General features: G+C 42.3%; 1 protein-coding gene across 14 annotated transcripts in view; it reads left to right on the forward strand.

Moving 5' to 3' along the window:
* The window catches only part of IRF2 (interferon regulatory factor 2), a 91,361-nt gene that overhangs the window by 6,587 nt on the left and 65,444 nt on the right, over positions 1-19,330 (forward strand). Inside the window, exon 1 of one of the 14 annotated variants that reach the window (XM_008517268.2) lies at positions 166-237. The exons of 8 other annotated variants lie outside the window; for them this stretch is intronic. The gene's annotated coding sequence lies outside the window, so the exon portion shown is untranslated. Of the gene's footprint in view, positions 1-165; positions 238-1,775; positions 1,938-18,474; positions 18,611-19,330 lie in introns of those variants that run through there. 5 more of the 14 variants (XM_070598509.1, XM_070598511.1, XM_070598505.1 and 2 more) reach the window with 5 other exon arrangements.

Genomic DNA, 19,330 nt, shown 5'->3' on the forward strand with positions numbered 1-19,330 from the left:
TTGGAGGAACAGTCGGCGCTGTTATGGATCATCTGATTTTAGGGGAAGCAGGTTCTGCTGCTGTTTCTGCTGCTACTGGGGCTGCTGAGGCTGCAAGGAGGAGGAGGAGGAGGTAGAGAGGGAGGAGGAGGAGGAGGAGGAGGAGGTCGGTGGAGGTTTAATTTCACTTTTGGATTTGCAGATGAGGAGAGGTGGCTCCATGGACACAGACCTGCTCTGTGTGGTTCTGCGCCCCAGGTGTCGTGTGTGGGGGTGCGCGTCCGCTGGAGCCGGGCCTCCTTTTAAAACAAAATTGTCGTGGACATGTATGTGCGTGTGTGTTTACAGATGCCGTCGCCACCGGATCCGAAGGAGGGGAGCGGGTCCTTCTCGGTGCCCGGCGGCGGCGCCTCTCTCCAGGCAGCCTCCAGCGTAAATAAGCAGGATCCCGCTGTCCGCCGGGCTGTCTGCGCCCGCGCCCCGGCCCGGCGAGGCGCCTCCCGCCGCGGCGACAGGAAACTTGATGGGGCGCCCCGCGGCGGTCCCAGAGCTCGCCCGCCCCTGGGGTCGGCGAGGGTCGCGGGCGTCGGGTGTCAGCGGCGGGAGCCGGCGGGCGGGCTCCGAGCTGGGCTGGGCGCAGGGCCTGGCCGGCGCGCCCGGCTTCCTGGGGGCTGGGCCGCCGCCGTCGCCGCCGCCGCTCCGGAGGGACGCCGCGTCCTCCTTCCCGCCGGCCAGCGCCCGGCCTGGCCCTAGGGGCTTTGTCACTGCACTTGTCCCGGCGCGCGGGGGGCTCGGGCGGCGCGCCCCGGGAGGGCGGCGCGCCGAGGGGTCATCTGCCCCGGCCGCGGCCTAGCGCCGGGCGCCTCCGGGTCCCCGCGGGCGCCCCCGGGCCGGCCTGGCGCGCTGGGCCTGACCCGCCTCGGCTGCGGAGCGGGCGAGGTGGGGGCGGGGAGCCTCCGGGGACCGAGCGGCGCCCCGCTGGCAGGCGTGGGCGCGTGTCCCCTGGGGTCTGGGGGCGCGGGCTGCCGCAGGGTGGGGACGTGAGCGCCTGCCCCGCGCCCTGCGACCCCGTTCTGGGCGCCGAGTGGCATTTGCCCGCCGGCCGAACATGGTTGGTGCAAAGCCGCGGCCGCCACTTCCTCTCCGCCCTGCCGGCCGGGCTCGCCCCCGGAGCGCTGCCCGCCGCGGCCAGTCGTGGCGCCCGCCCGCCTGCGGCCACTTTCGGCGCTCCGGCCTGGGGGCCGGCCCCCGCGGGGGCTCGGGCGCCTCTCCAAGTTCGGAGGGCTCCAGGATGCCCCATCCTCCTCCCCAGGACGCACCGGCGTCTCTCTGAGGCCCCAGGTGTGGGTGCGTTTGCTGCGCTCACCCCCTTGGCGCGTTAGAGGGGAAGAAGGGAAGGAGGGTGGCAGCCCCAGCCGGGCGCAAGGACAGTGTTCCGGGCACCAGGGGGCCGCCCGGGTCAGTCGGTGTAGGTAGGACCCTTGGTCATCAGCTGTAAATGTGACCCCTGGGACTGGCTAATTGTCACACATTAGCACCGGGGCCTTCACTCCTCTTTAACCCCATAGTATAGTCTTTGGGACTTGGGGACACTTTACCCGCTCCCTCCCTCTTCAGCCCCCTCCCTCCAGTGTGAGCAGTGGGTAGTGCTCCTCGATCTTGGTTACCGAATAAGAAAATGCAGAGTCTTTCTAAAGGAGGAAAAGCGCTGGCATTTGCCTCCTGCCTCTGGCGTCCCTGTTGCTGTGACTCGGTCTGCTTTTGATGAATGGCTAGGGAGGGTGGAGGATAGTTACATTTCCTGTTGTGGATTGTCAGGAATCACCAAGGTTGCTGTCGAGCCTGCAGTCTTTTATTAGTTTTCAGATTGCCTGCAAATAACATTGGGACTTAGCAGCCTGCACTTTTCGGTGCCTGAGGACAGGTGCAGACAGGGGCCTGGTGACAGAGTATGAAAGGTGGGTGTCCTGATGTTAGACAGATGCGCGCTCCCTTACCACGACCCGGATGGTGATCCCTGGTTAACTTCATCACGCACGCAGATCGAAGAGTCTCTCGTTTTCTCAAACCGCTCCTCTCCCCCCAATCATTCTTTTTTTGGAGGAGGAAAGGGTGAAAATAGAAACCTAAAAACTCCTAGAAAAACTTGTCTTTTTAAAAGGAACTTCCGCAGATGGAATATTTGGGACTTAACCTGGTAATTTTAAGGGGTAATCTTGGAACATCTATTGATTGATGTGGCAAAGTCCGGAATTTCACTGTAATTAGTGAATGATTATAATTTATAACTCAGCCTGTTATGTAAGAAGTTAGATTTTGGCCTCTAGATCCAAGAGTTCTTGTCTGTTATGATTTGTAGCTGCTTCTTAATATTAAACATTTACATATTTCATTCTCAATGAGTTGTCTTTTTTTCTGTTGACCTTCAAAAGTTAGAGATAATTCCATGTATTTCAGACTTACCTGTAAAAATGACATCATAATCAAAAGTAAGGGTTTCTAGTTAAATTGGAAGCAAGTTATGGCAAATGATTGTCCTAAAGTACTGACAGCTCTCTCAACCATGGCCCCACTTTTCTCTGCCTCTGCTTTCTGAAGTTCTTTATTAGGTACAAATTCAATATACTAAGGGTAGTTCAAGATGTTTTAATTTAGTGAAAAATTTGAAACTTTGAGTGTTTTACATTTGATGTACATCGATTTTCCCATGTTTCCAAGAACAGTGTACTTTTATTTTTAGTCTCATTGAGTATAAGCTCTTGTTTTTAGAACATTTTTACACAGTTTCCTTTTGACAGAGAACAGACCAGTGAACTCTAAATGGGGTATCTGGGACATGGTTCCGGTGTGTGCTTTATACCAAAACGGGCTTGAGGCCGAGAAGGGGCTTTATTTATTCATCTCATAAATATGCCTAGAACATTCATTATGCCCCAGACACAGTGCTAGGCTCTGAGGGTTCAGCTGGAAACAGGAAGACAATTTCTCTACCCTCTGGGGAGATGGTGCCTTGGGGTTGGTGAGCTGACAGTCCACAACTGAAAGATAAATAGAGTAATTCCCTGGTGGGGTTAGTTCTATGGAAGGTGATAATGATACTTAACTGTGTATCCGTTAGGGTTGCTTTTAGGAACAAATGAGATACTGTTTATGAAAGACGGTTGCATAAGTTACAGCAATCTACAAATATGTGAGGCCTTAACTTTCAGGATTCTATGGGATTATTATTAATTTAAAAAAGCCAGGGAGGCATGACTGTGGATTAAACACTGACTTTCTCGCATAGAATTTTCAGCAAGAAGGGATTTTACTCCTTCTAAGAGTATATAGGTAATGCTAAGGAATTAAACACAGAATAACTATTTTATTTAAAGCATCAAAGTATTTAACAATGAAATATTATATTGTCAGTGAATTTTTTTTTGCTGTCAGAAGAAAAGTTAGATGGTATCCATGGATACCAAATGATATGAAAATAACAGTGATTGGACTGGTATCTTTTCCTTCTTTGTATCAGAAAAAAATCTTCCTGAGCTCGATGTGCTTTAGTCTGGCTTTCTTCATCATTGCGGCAGACTCTCTAATTCATTATGTGTTATTGCAAGTAGGCCCTTAACTGATTTTGCTATCTTCTTGTAACATCTTTAAAAGGATTCAGTTAACTTGCATTTACTGAATGCTTCTTGTGTGCTGAACACTTTATATGTGAAAATAGTAAGTGACAACATATGTGAAAATAAATATAATAATATATACTTACAATATATAACACAAAAATACATAAAGTAGTATATAAAATAATATAAATTGCTGTGAAATATCAGTTATTGTTAATCATAAAGTCAGTTCTTCTTTTCGTCTGTATGGGACACTGTGTTCCTTCCCATCCTGGGGTAACAGGTCAGGGCTCTCTGCCCTGTTTGCTCATTTGTGCCCTCCTTTTGGCCTAATGTGATCAATGTTTGGTGTGTAATGTCTGCCCAGGGCTGAGGAGTGGCGCTCGTGATGTGGGTGGCTGGTGGGAACAGGAGTGAGGAGGTTTGATAAAATCTTGCTGTTTCAACAAAGAATGATAAACTATCTATAGGGTCCAGAGTTAACCTGGAGCTGCTATTTTATATAAGATACCACGGGAAATATACAGGCAGTAAATCAAGACTACAGGCCCTGATGCTGAGCTGTACCCTGCCCCCAGGACCCTGCCCCCAGGACCTTGCCCAGGCCTCCCTGGGGGGCAGGGATGCAGGCAGCAGGCCCATGGTCGCCAGCTTTTTACCTTCAAAGATCCCTTTAAAATGATTTTCCCCCTCACCCGATTTCTACTGGGGATCCAGGAACCCCAGGGTATGAATCATTGTAGTAACCCAAGCAATTATTTTGTTAAACAAACACAAACATTGTGCCCTATTTCATTTATTTATTAAATATTTCTTGACCACCAGCTGTGTACATGGCTCTGTGTAGTGGAAAGTGCATGAACTCAGGAGTCCAGAGGCCTGGAGTTGACGGTCAGTCTTCTGTTAACTCTTCCATCACTTCCTCTTTCTGGACTTTAGTTTTTACATCTGTAAAATGGGGCTGCGATGTTCTGTCATCCTTGGGGGATGGGACCTATGTGTGCATCAAAATTGCCTGGGGTTTGGGGGGCTTTTGGAAACCACACAGGGACCTTCAGATTTGAGAGCCCCTTCCCCTTCTTGCCCCTCTCATCCTAAGATCCCCCACCCCCTTGGTAAGCCTCTGATATTCACCAGGATGTCCTGGGTCCCTGTCTCTCAGGTGTGTGGGCCAGAGCAAAGGTGGAGAGCCACTGAATGGAGGAGCTCCTCCTAGGGCCAAATCTTTTTATTTTTTATTGGCTCAGAGGCCACACTATGCAGGAAACAAGCGGATGGAACCTGTTATCCACACTGTAGATGATGCTTGGAATACGGAATCTGGTCACTCTTCTTGGCTCTGCCCATGTTGACCTGGCTTGTCATACAAAAATGGTATTAGTGTTATGGTTGTGATACTTTGAATTTTTCATTCTGAAGAGACAAGAAGGACTTTATCTTATGGTATGTCTCTCTGTCTGGGAAGGCCATAAAGAGTTATGGGTTTGTTTTCTGTTTGTTTCTGTTTGGGCTTATATGCCCTTTTCTCAGTTTAGCGTTCAGCTTCAATAAGCAGGAAAGTACGAGAGTCAAACAAAAAATGTGCATGCCTTGTAGTCTCCATATTTTTATGTTTATTTTTTTGATGAGGAAGATTGGCCCTGAGCTAACATCTTTTGCCAATCTTCCTCTTTTTGCTTGAGAAAGATTGTTGCTGAGCTAACATCTGTGCCAGGCTTCCTCTATTTTGTATATGGGATGCTGCCACAGCATGGCTTGATGAGCTGTGTGTTGGTCTGTGCCTGGGATCTGACCAGTGAACCCTGGGCCACTGAAGCAGAGCCTGTGAAGTTAACCGCTATGCCAGCAAGCTGGCCCCTGTAGTCTCCATTTTTATGAGAAACAGAAGGCTGTCTGGTGCTTTCTGATGATGGATTTTAAGCATTTTTATCTCAAGGGCAAAACCAATTTAGTTCAACAAACTATCTTAATTTAAGATTTTTGGTGATAAAAATCCTGTCCAGTTTTCATCAAATGTATACCTTTGAGAGTTAACTATTTGCTGTATAATTTTCAGGCATATTTAGCAATCTGTTGCTAACTGTGTAACAGCATTTGGTGCTTGCACACCTACTGTGATCAAAGGGAAGGTGACCTTCCAATTTATTTGTTCTTAGTGAGCTTGTCAATGTCAGGTTTTTGTAGGAGCTAAAGAAATTTTATAGACAGGCTACACCAGCATAGCTCCATAAGCTTAGAATGCTACGGACTTTCCCATTTCATGAGGTTGACATTTTGAATGAGAAGGAACCGCATACAAATTGCTTTATTTCAAGTCATATCTAATGTGTTATCTTGGAAGGGAGCTTTTTTTGTTACCCTGACCCTAGAATTATTGAAGATGATGACAAAAGTGACCGTGGTGAGAAGACAGTGTCCTAACACCTGGATAGGGTGTTAGTGGGTGTGTGGAGGGATGGAATAGGAGTGGGAGGGCGGTGGAAGGTGACCTTTGGGGGATGAGAAGCTGAAAAAAGACAATAAGGTGGAGAGTAGAATAGTGCCTCCTGACTTCTCCGGTGGGAGAGAGAAAAGAGGGAGTCACGCAGGTACATTTCTGTCTTGCCACAAAAGTCACTGAAGGCGTTTCAGAGGTGATGGGAAGGAGTTGGTGGTTAATTGAGAGTAACTCCAGGACAAGTTGAAATGCTGGAAGGACCCTCCCTTTCCGACCTTGGAGTCAGGCCTTTTTATCCTGGGGAAGAATAAAGTCTGATGAGGAAACCGCCCTGCCTCACTGACTTTAGACAAGTGAACAAGAGCTTGTGGGTGTCTATCACTGGGGCATGGTTGAAGCCTCCTTAGGGAGAGAAGTGTTGCAGCTGGAGAGGATGCAGGAATTGACACCCCAACCTGAGGCCTCAGACTCAATCCAAAATTGCCTTTGGAGGCAACGATGAGGCCCAAGAGGACAATACATGTTGATAAAATTTATCAGAAATACTGTTGGAGCTATCTTAGCCCTCCTTCCTTCCCCATGCTGGTCTTCCTTGCTGCTGTTTTATTTTTGTGAGGTTGTAGGAGGTAAATAGGGAATCGGGAAAACAGAATGGGCCGCCACTGTGTTTCCCTAAGGAATAGGTACCACAAGTTAAGATTGAACTGTGAATGCCATCACAGGCTCACTGATTTTGAAACTAAGCACTCCATATTGGAGTTGGGATTTACACTGAAATAAACTTTCTGGAATTCGATTCAGTGTTATATACTTAAGGTCTTAAAAATGTCAAACTCTCTGTTCCACTAATTCTGCTTCTAGGAACCTACTTAATGTGAAATAACCAGAGATGGGGCAAAGATTTATGTACTGGGATGTTTACTGACTTAGCTTTTTTTGTAGTGAAAACTTGGAAAAAACCTAAATACCCAACAATAGGAATACGTTTAAATGAATTATGGCACATCCAGACACTGAGTATAGACAGCTTATAAAATTCAGGTTTTGGCTTTTAATGATGGGAAAATGTTTGTGATATATGTTGAGTAGAGAAAAAGAGGATGTCAATTGTGACCCTAATTTTATTTTGAAAATGTGTGTGTGTTTGTATGTACACCATTTCAGAAACAAACCTGAAAGAAAACATTTGGATGGTGGCATTGTGGGTGTTAGGCTTTTTTTTTTTTTTTTTTTTTACCTCCTTGAAACACTTGTATTTCCCAAATTTAATGCAACAGCACAATTTTAAAACCAGAAAAAATATTCTCAAGACAGCTCTAAAGTGTCCCCCGTGACCTCACCTCTGGTGTATAAGATTAGGACAAGTAAACTGGATGTTGCTGGGTGAATGTTGTGCGTGGACTTGGCCATTCTTGACTTCTTTCTGCCTTGGTGTGTGGAGCCAGGCTCCAGAATCAGGGCTTTCCTAGCCAGTTCTTAGAGATGCCATTGTCTCCATTCAGCTCTTACCACTTGAAGGCACTTAGATTGATGGCTCTTTTGTGAGGCTGGGACATGCTGTTTTGTCAAGAACTGTGGACAGTCTGAGATGTTACCCCGCTTCACAGATATGTCTTTGCTGCATGTGAACACTGTAGAAACACAAGACGCTGAGGTAGGAGAAAAGTTCTTTATCGGTCTTTACAGCCAGATTGATGTTTGGTGCTGGTCCCCCATACCTAGACTCTCAGGCGATGCTATGAGAACTGATGGACTCTGGGTGTGGGTTACACCCTGTAGGTGACGGTCAGAGCAACCATCCCTTTCCTCTCTCAAAGGAGAGAGAGAGAGAAAAGAAAACACCTTTGCTTCTTTGAGACGGGATGAAAGGACCACAGGGTTCTCATCCTAAACTTCTGGAAAGTAAGGCTTTTACAACTTAGAGGTGTCCCTAAGGTCTGGGCCTCATCCCTTTCGAAATGTACATGCTTAGAGAGAGAAGACTTCCTGGCACCCTGGGAACTTATCCTAGGGACCTAGTCCAGGCTGTAACCATTTGGCCCTCTCGAGGAGATAAGAGAAATTTAATTGTCCTTTTGGATCAGAGCAATTAATTTAGACAAATGCCTGCAAATCCAGTTCTCGTGGCATGTGAAGAGTAAGGTGTTTCTAGGGGAAGTGAGTACAAACATTCCCTATCTTTACATCATATACATCCTCTGTCTTTCTATGGTGTGCATTCCTGGGTCTCCGGTGGCTCAGGTGTTCACAAGAGCCCTGGGGAATTCAGAGAAGTTTCATTTTCCCCATACACCAACCTTTACAAGTCCCCTATTGGAAAATGACTCAGTATGACTCAGTCAAACTGTGACTTCTGACTTTGCACAAGTGAAGAAGCCTCCAGATTCCTAGTTGGTATCTGAAAAAAATTTTAGAGTAGTTTTGATCCCTATATAGATACTGGAGGCATTTTTGGATTGTTATGAAACTTGAGTTGAATATAACCATTGTTTCAGAGGCAGAATGCCAAAGCACAGCCCCTCCCTGCCCCCAATATATTGATTAGGACAACACTGTCCAATACAAATATAGTGTGAGCCACATGTATAATTTTTAATTTTCTAGTAGCCATGTTAGAAAAATTAAAAGAAGTCAGTGAAAGTAATTTTAATAATATTTTTTACCCCAGTGTGTCCAACAGATTATCATTTCAACATGTAACTAATGTAAAAATATTAATGAGATTATTTACATTCTTTCTTAGGGAATCTTCAAAGTCCAATATGTCTTTCACACCTACAGCATATCTTAATTCAGCCTGGTCACATTTCAAGTGCACAATAGCTGCTTGTCCCCAGTGGCTGCCATATTAGATGGTGGAGGATTAGGAAATGAAGCAAGGCGTGAAGAGAAATACGGGGAAAGTTGTAGTACGGGGACTAAACCTAAAAGGACCGAAGGAGAGCAGAGTTAGAGTGGTCGTTTTGGTTATAACTGCATGTGTCTCCCTGTGCCTCCTCCCACAAACCTCACCCGATCTCTTCAGCATAAAATAGTCATGCCTCGACTCTTCCCAGCGCCCTAGGAGTGAAGTGGCGGAGTGAGCTCACCCGGGACTCTCTCCCTTCCAAACTACAACCAAAATGGAACAACTGAATTTCAACCAATAACTCTAATAATACAGAGATCATCAGAGACCCACAGCAGCAAAATGACGGAGGGTGGAGAGGCTGGAGCCCTCCTCAGAGGAGCTGGAATGGGGTAAGAGAGAACTTCACTCCCTCCCCTAGAGACTGGGATCACTGCAGCAGGTGAGGGAAGGAGCGGGGGAGGGGCCACGCCACCGTGGGATCATCCAGGACTTCCACTGCCCGTGCAGTGGAAACCTGCTAACGGGGGAAAGCTTTCCCATGCAGGCACCCCATCAAGCCAGGGCCCTGGGAAACCAGAGAGCAAGAGCTGATTGGAGTCCAGGTGGGCATGTGAGAGAAAGTATCCCTCCTCCCCCGACCCATGCTGCGCACCGCTATCGCGGCTGAAGGTGGAGGGCTCAGAACACATGGCTTTCTACCCTCATCTAGTGGCGACAGGCTTTAACTGCAACCGAATAATACCATCATGCGCAAAAACTGCTCCTCTACCATTTAGCAATTTATAAAAGCTCCAGACCAGAAGGAAAACAAGAAAAACACAGAATTAAGTCCTGAGGACTTGGAAATAGGTAAACTAAGTGAAAATGAGTTCAGAGTAGCTATCATCAAAAAACTCAATGAGGTAAAGGGGAATATAGAGAAACAAGTCAATGAGTTCTGGAGTTACTTCACAAAAGAGATTGAAACTATAAAGAAGAATCAATCAGAAATACTAGAGATGAAAAATACAATGGATCAGATAAAATAGAATACGGATTCCCTGAATGCCCGTGTGGACACCATAGAGGAGCAAATTAGCATAATCGAAGATAGACAGGCTGAATGGCTCCAGACAGAGGAAGAAAGAGAACTAAGGATTAAAAAGAATGAGGAAAATCTCAGAAAAATAGCGGATTCAATGAGGAAATCCAATTTAAGAATTATCGGAATACCTGAGGGCGTGGAAAAAGAAAATGGAGCAGAAAGTGTGCTTAACGAAATTATAGAAGAGAACTTCCCAAATCTAGGGATTGCGGGAGAAATGTGTGTGCAGGAAGTTTTCAGATCTCCTAGATTTGTCAATGTAAAAAGACCTACTGCAAGGCATATAGTAGTAAAAATTGCAAAAATGAATGACAAAGAAAGAATACTCAGGGCAGCAAGACAAAAGAAAATAACCTGCAAAGGAACTGCTATCAGACTTTCGGTGGATTTCTCTACAGAAATCTTACAAGCGAGGAGAGAATGGAATGACATATTCAAAACTTTAAAAGATAAAAATCTTCACCCAAGAATACTCTATCCGGCAAAAATATCCTTCAGATATGAGGGAGAAATTAAATCTTTTCCAGACAAGCAAAAGTTAAGGGAATTTGTAACCAAAAGTTCTCTAGTACAAGAAATCCTCAAGAAGGCTCTCATACCTGAAAAAAGAAAAAAAGGGAGAAAGGGGTCACGAACCACAGAGTAGGGAGACAAATAGATAGAACAGAATAGGATAGCAAATATTCAACTATAGCATTAGGATAAAGGGAAGGACACCACCAAAGCAAAGACGATCTTATCACTCTAACCACAAACTCATAACACGAGTTGGAATAAGACAGGAAAATAATAATTTAGAAGGAGAGGAGGGAAGGGACTAAATCAGTCTAGGCCAAGTAAGTAAGAGACCACCAGAAAATGGACTATATTATACATGAGATTCTAAATACAAACTTCAGGGTAGCCACTAAACTAAAAAACAGAACAGAGGCACAAAACATAAATAAGGAAAAATCTAAGAAACCCGGCATAAGGAATTGCAGTAGTCAATGGGTACGCTAAAACACACAGGACGAGAAACAAAGGTAATGCAGGAAAACAGGATAATGAGCGACAGATTGACAGCATTAAGTCCACATGCATCAATAATCACTCTCAATGTGAACGGATTGAACTCTCCAATAAAAAGACACAGAGTGGCAAAATGGATTAAAGAACAAGATCCAACAATTTGTTGCCTCCAGGAAACGCACCTCAGCCCCAAGGACAAACACAGGCTCAGAGTGACGGGGTGGAAGACAATACTCCAAGCTAATAGCAAACAAAAGAAAGCAGGTGTCACAATACTCATATCAGACAAAACGGATTTCAAAATAAGGCAGGTAGAGAGAGACACAGAGGGACAATATATAATGATCAAAGGGACACTTCATCAAGAAGAAATAATGCTTATAAATATCTATGCACCCAACACAGAAGCACCAAGATTCATAAAGCAACTATTAACAGACCTAAAGGAAGATGTTAAAAACAACACAATAATAGTAGGGGACCTCAACACCCCACTCACATCAACGGACAGATCATCCAGACAGAAAATCAACAAGGAAATAGTGGAGCTAAACGAAAAGCTAAAACAATTGGACTTAGTAGACATATATAGAACACTTCATCCAAAAACAGCAGAATACACATTCTTCTCAAGTGCGCATGGAACATTCTCAAGGATAGACCATATGGTGGGAAACAAGGCAAGTCTCTACAAATTTTAAAAAACTGAAGTAATAACAAGCATCTTCTCCGATCATAATGCTATAAGGCTAGAAATTAATTATAAGAAAAAAGCTGAGAAAGGCACAAGGATGTGGAGACTAAACAATATGCTATTAAACAAGCAATGGATCATTGAAGAAATTAAAGAAGAAATAAAAAAAATACCTGGAGACAAATGAAAATGATAACCTGCCATACCAACTCATATGGGATACAGCAAAAGCTGTATTAAGAGGAAAATTCATCACAATACAGACACATCTTAACAAACAAGAAAAATCCCAAATAAGCAATCTTAAACTACACCTAACTGAATTAGAGAAAGAAGAACAAACAAAGCCCAAAGTCAGCAGAAGGAGAGAAATAATAAAAATCAGAGCAGAAATAAATGCTATTGAAATGAAAAAGGCAGTAGAAAGGAGCAATGAAACAAAGAGCTGGTTCTTTGAGAAGATAAATAAAATTGATAAACCCCTAGCCAGACTTACAAAGAAAAAAAGGGAGAAAGCTCAAATAAACAAAATCAGAAATGAAAGAGGAGAAATAACAACAGACACCACAGAGTACAACTGATTATAAGAGAATACTATGAAAAACTATATGCCAACAAAATGGATAACCTAGTGGAAATGGATAAATTCTTGGACTCCTACAATCTTCCAAAGCTCTCTCAAGAAGAGGCAGACAATTTGAACAGACCAATCATAAGGAAAGAGATTGAAGCAGCAATCAAAAACATCCCAAAGAATAAAATCCCAGGACCAGATGGCTTTCCTGGGGAATTCTACCAAACTTTCAGAGAGGATTTAATACCTATCCTTTTCAAGCTATTCCAAAAAATTAGGGAGGATGGAACACTTCCTAACACATTCTACGAGACCAACATCATGCTGATACCAAAGCCTGACAAGGACAGCATGAAAAAAGAGAACCAGAGGCCAATATCTCTGATGAACATAGATGCAAAAATTCTAAACAAAATTTTGGTAACCCGAATTCAGCAATACATCAAAAGGATCATACATCAGGATCAGGTGGGATTCATACCAGGGACACAGGAATGGTTCAACATCTGCAAATCAATCAACATGATACACCACATCAACAAACTGAGGAATAAAAATCACACGATCATCTCAATAGATGGAGAGAAAGCATTTGACAAGATCCAACAGCCATTTATGATAAAAACTCTGAACAAAATGGGCATAGAAGGGAACTACCTCAACATAATAAAGGCCATATATGACAAACTCACAGCCAACATCATACTCAATGGGCAAAAACTGAGTGCTAGCCCCGTGAAAACAGGAACGAGACAAGGATGCCCTCTATCACCACTCTTAATTAACATTGTACTGGAGGTCCTGACCAGAGCAATTAGGCAAGAAAAAGGAATAAAAGGTGTCCAAATAGGGAGGGAAGAAGTGAAACTCTCCCTGTTTGCAGATGGCATGATCTTATATATAGAAATCCCAAAGAATCCATAGGAAAACTTTTAGAAGTAATCAACAACTACAGCAAAGTTGCAGGGTATAAAATCAATTTGTATAAGTCAGTAGCATTTCTATATTCTAATAATGAACTAACAGAAAAAGAACTCAAGAACACAATACCATTCACAATTGCTACAAAAAGAATAAAATATCTTGGGGTGAATTTAACTAAGGAAGTGAAGACCTATATAATGAAAATTACAAGGCCTTTCTGAAAGAAATGGATGATGATGTAAAGAGATGGAAAGACATTCCATGTACATGGATTGGAAGAATAAACATAGTTAAAATGTCCATTCTACCTAAAGCAATCTACAGATTCAACGCTATCCCGATCAGAGTCCCAGTGAGATTCTTTACAGAATTAGAACACAGAATCCTAAAATTCATATGGGGCAACAAAAGACCCAGAATTGCTAAAGCACTCCTGAGAAAAAAGAACAAAGCTACAGGCATCACAATCCCTGACTTCAAAACATACTACAAAGCTACAGTAATCAAAACAGCATGGTACTGGTACAAAAACAGGTGCACAGATCAATGGAACAGAATTGAAAGCCCAGAAATAAAACCACACATCTATGGACAGCTAATCTTCGACAAAGGAGCTGAGGGCATACAATGGAGAAAAGAAAGTCTTTTCAACAAATGGTGCTGGGAAAACTGGAAAGCTACATGTAAAAGAATGAAAATTGACCATTCTTTCTCACCATTCACCAAAATAAACTCAAAATGGATCAAAGATCTAAAGGTGAGACCTGAAACCATAAGGCTTCTAGAAGAAAATGTAGGCAGTACACTCTTTGACATCAGTATTAAAAGGATCTTTTCAGACACCATGTCTTCTCAAAGAAGGGAAACAATAGAAAGAATAAACAAATGGGACTTCATCAGACTAAAGAGCTTCTTCAAGGCAAATGAAAACAGGCTTGAAACAAAAAAAGAACCCACTAACTGGGAAAAAATATTTGCAAGTCATACATCTGACAAAGGCTTAATATCCATAATATATAAAGAACTCACACAACTCAACAACAAAAAGTCAAACAACCTGGTCAAAAAATGGGCTGGAGACATGAACAGACATTTCTTCAAAGAAGATGTATGGATGGCCAATAGACACATGAAAAGATGTTCATCACCACTGATCATCAGGAAAATGCAAATTAAAACTACACTAAGATATCACCTTACACCCATTAGAATGACAAAAATATCTAAAACTAATAGTAACAAATGTTGGAGAGGTTGTGGAGAAAAAGGAACCCTCATACACTACTGGTGGGAATGCAAACTGGTGCAGTCACTATGGAAAACAGTATGGAGATTCCTCAAAAAATTAAAAATAGAACTACCATACGACCCAGCTATCCCACTACTGGGTATCTATCCAAAGAGCTTGAAGTCAGCAATTCCAAAAGTCCTATGCACCCCAATGTTTATTGCAGCATTATTTACAATAGCCAAGATGTGGAAGCAACCTAAGTGCCCATCAACAGATGATTGGATAAAGAAGATGTGGTATATATATACAATGGAATACTACTCAGCTGTAAAAAAGAACAAAATCGTCCCATTTGCAACAACGTGGATGGACCTTGAGGGAATTATGTTAAGTGAAATAAGCCAGATAGAGAAGGACAATCTCTGTATGACTCCACTCATATGAGGAACTTAAAAATGTAGACAAAGAGAACAGATTAGTGGCTACCAGGGGAAAGGTGTGGTGGGGGTGGGCACAAAGGGTGAAGGGGTGCACCTACAACACGACTGACAAACAATAACGTACAACTGAAATTTCACAAGATTGTAACCTATCATTAACTCAATAAAAATTAAAAAAAAATAGTCATGCATCACTTAACAATGAGGATACGTTCTGAGAAATGCATTTTAGGCGATTTCGCTGTTGTGCGAACATCATACCGTGTACTTACACAAACCTAGGTGGTACAGCCTACTACACACCTAGGCTCTATGGTACTAATTTTATGGGACCACCGTCATATATGCAGTCCATCGTCGACTGAAACATTGTTATATGGTTCATGACTATAATAAATCCTCTGAATTTCTTCAACAGCAACACACTGTGTATGCCATTTGTATGGGCAATTAGTCACAAACATCTTGAATCTCTCCTAGCCTCTTGAACTGTTGTGAAAATTGTTGATTCCTTGGATTTTTCCATTTATAACACCTACAAGGCAAGTTATTTGAGAACTAGGATCGTGTTGTATTTCTTTGCATTCCCCACCAGTACTTAACCTGCCACAGTAAGAGGTAGATAAATATTTGTTGATTTGATTTTCAGCCCTAAAGCAAAGGTTAGCTCAGAAGGCTGAATTCCATCTCGAGATGGATGGCACGGATCTACTTTGTGTTAGAAACCTAATAGTATATGTATTGAGCACATAACGTTGGGATTTGTCACTTTGCATTAGGATTTGTCGCTTTGTATTAGGGGTTCAACATTCAGAAGGTGAAAAATTGTTTGGTTTTCTCCTTTGTACCTAGGTCTTTAAGGAAATCTTGTCAGTCCATTCCTTTGACATTTAAGTTTCACTGGTGGTACTGAATATCTTCCTGTATGTATAAACAAACTACACTGATAAACTGGACAGACACATTTGCAAGCTGTTACTTTCTCTGTGGGTTAGTTATTAACAATAACTTTGTTATTAACAAACACTCAGCTGTAACATACATGCAGTGAAATTCTTTTGAAATCAAGTGCAGTATTTTACTGTTACCTTCATTTGTTCTCTTGGACTGTAATTGTTGGGTTGAAGCAATAGATTTATCCACACAGCCAACGCAATTTATTTTTACTGAAGCCTACCTAAGAACTGCTTAGGTAGCTTTTCTCTGCAAGATTAAATACGACCTTCACTGAATCATGTTAGCAGGGCCAGCAGCTAGAAAAATAAAGACTAAACCAAACCTTCAGCAAAGAAATTCCCAGCTGCTCAGTGGGTCAGAGCTTTCCTGATTGCTTTCTTCCAATGAAAACACTGTAGATTAGTTTTAAGTGAATTCTAGTAAGTTTGGGGATTTGCAACTGACAGAAGAACAGGAGGGTATAATCTCACTTTAAAATAGTAATCCTGAAGGTAAATCTTCATTGACTCTGTTCGAGGATGTTGGGATTTTGTTCGTATGGGAAACATCACTCACGTGCACTGTTTAGCTAACCTTTAAAGTTAAAGTCCTCAGCTAGAATGGGACAGAGAAGTCAGGCGTGAGGCGGGGCATGTGGGGTGTTCTAGGTCTCCCAAGGACCGACACAGATGGCTCTGATCCTCTTTCTTCTCTCCATTATACAGTGAAAGTGGGAAGTAGGGGAGTTTGCAAGGGAAGCCCAGAAGGGAGTGTAGATGAACTTCCATGTCCACCTTCGGGTGTGGCCATCCTGAGGATTTGTGAAGTCAGGCTGAATTTAAAATATTATTGCTTCTCTTGCAGGTGCTTTTAATACAGTAAAACTTTTATTTTGTTTTTCTTCAAAATCAGTTTGCAGTTTGGGAGATGGAGTAGAGAAGGGCACTCCGTTCAACTGAAAAAATGGACGATTTTGATCATTCAGTCAGTCATTTATTCAGTGAGTATGTACTCACTTCAAACTTTATGCAGAGGGAAGAATAAAAAGATAAAGATCTAATCAGCTTGGATTTGAGGTAGTGAGGTGGATCTGCATTCCCTACTGGGGCCTCCCTTGCGGGCTCCCCAAGTTTCCACTTTCATTCTGTAATGGAGAGAAAAAGGAGCAGAACCATCCGTATTGGTCCTTGGGAGTACCTGGAACAACCCACACCCCCAGTGCATCCTCTTGGGGCGTGTCTGATGACCTGCATTCCTTATAGTTAGGAGCCTAATTTATATGGCTAGATAAAGCAGAATCAAGCCATTGGCCAATGAAGGCCACAGTTCCAGAAGTGATTTTAGAGGTCTGTGCATCCCTTCTAGAGTAACGCTGTGGGCCACATGGGGTTGTCTCCGACTGTAGGGCAAGCAACAGTGCTAAAATGACAAATTTTGGGCCAAGTATATACATTTTCTTTTCTAAAAGACTGATTCTTAATAAGTGTCATGTAATGGGCATCAAACAACATATTGTTTTGTGGTTATTGCTGTTTTTCCACAATTCTTCCACGTTCAGTTTGGCATGTAGAGTTCACTTGTCTTTTGCATCGTCATGAAGGGGAAATGGGCCCTTAATTTTGAAAATGCATCATTTTCTCTGTGTGTGTGTGTGTGTGTGTGTTTGGTCAATGAATACTTCAAGTTGCCTGGAATTAAAGAATAATTATCGTCCATGACAGGACTCAAAGAAACAGTGGCAGAAAGTAGTGAGTGCATAAATGCATGTCTAGTAATTTTTTTATTATGGGAAAGTTACATAAGATAAAATTTACTGTTATAGCCATCTTAAGTATACAACCCAGTGGCATTAAATACATTTACAATGTTGTGCAACCATCACCAGTATCCATCTCCAGAACTTTTTCATCATCTCAAATAGAAACTTTGTGCCCACTAAACAATAACTCCGCTTCCCCCAGCCTGGACCACCATTCTACTTCCTGTCTCTATGAATTGGACTCCTCTAGGTATTTCATATAAGTAAACCATACAATATTTGTCCTTTTGTGTCTGGCTTGTTTCACTTAGCTGTTTTCTAGGTTCATCCACGTTGTAGCACGTGTCAGAACTTCATTCCTTTTTAAGACTGAATAATATTCCCACGTTTTGTTTCGCCATTCATCTGTTGCTAGGCGCTCGGGTTGTTATTACCATCTGGCTATTGTGAATATGCTGCTATGAAAATTGGGGTTAGGCCGTCTGTTTGAGTCCCTGCTTTCAATTCTTTCAGTCCGGTAGATCATATGGTAACTCTATGTTTAACATTTTGAGGAACCACCAAACTGTTTTCCACAGTGGCTGCACCATTTTACATTCCCACCAGTAATGCACATGGTTCCAATTTCTCCATATCCTCATCAAAATTTGTTCTTTTCTTTTTTGATAATAGCTATCCTAATTGATGTGAAGTGGTATTTCATCGTGGTTTTGATTGGCATTTCCCTAGTGGCTAGTGATGCTGAGCATCTTTTCATATGCCTCTTGGCCATTTCTGTATCTTCTTTGGAGAAATGTCTATTCCAGTCCTTTGCCCATTTTGGAATGGTTACTTGGTTTTTTTGTTGTTGAGTTGTAGAATTGAGTCATTCTTTCTGTGGGTTCCAGAATGATGTGCTAGTATGACCTGAAGACTAACAGAGATTCTCCCTCATTACAGTACGTGTAACATGCGGCACAAAACCATTTAAAAAATTTTGAGATGCTGTAAAGCAATGAAGCACCTACTGAGGAATTAAATTCTACCGAATGAAGTAAATCAGAGTGGATTGGTAACTGGGGAATCAGATAAAAGTACGTAACCTCATAAAATACAGAATTGGAAGTTTCCTTAGAGATTATAGTCTGCGCCTTCATTTTTTTAGCTGGAGAAATTGGGTGAGCTGCCAGGTTCTTGCAGCCAGATTAAATACTCAGTATGTTTTGTTGAACTCTGTAGGAAGGAATTAAATTTTTTTCTGTTGTACTTTTAATCCTAAAATTTCTGATGAAAAGAAAAAGATAGCAGTGCTGGAACACGGTAATGAATTAGTTGCAGCGGCTGCTCCTATGGTAACTTCCATGCTGGGGCTTGTGAAAAAGACCCTAGGGTTCATCACTTTTGTGGTTTAGGATAAAAGTGAGTAAAAGCAGCCTCAGAATAGCATTTAGGGGCGTGGGAATTCAAATGTAATACATTCAATAATGGTTCAATACTACTACTTGAGTGGATGAAAAAATTTATTACTGTAATAACAGATCCGTTAAGTAAAATGAATAAAAGCATCTGTGTATTTATTGTGAATTATTGACAGAATGAGAAACTATTTATTTATATTATTATATTATATGCAATATAAAACATTTTATAATATATAATATAATAAATATATTAAAATATATTTCATATTATACATATATTTATATTTATATTATTATAAGAGCTATAGTTGGTGAAAAATGCAGTGAAATATCACAACTTTACAGTAGCAAATTTATTGTCAGGTTACTTTTACGGTCTGCTCAAATTTTTCA

This window comes from Equus przewalskii, chromosome 28 (assembly GCF_037783145.1).
Source record: "Equus przewalskii isolate Varuska chromosome 28, EquPr2, whole genome shotgun sequence".
Classification (NCBI taxonomy): Eukaryota; Metazoa; Chordata; class Mammalia; order Perissodactyla; family Equidae; genus Equus; species Equus przewalskii.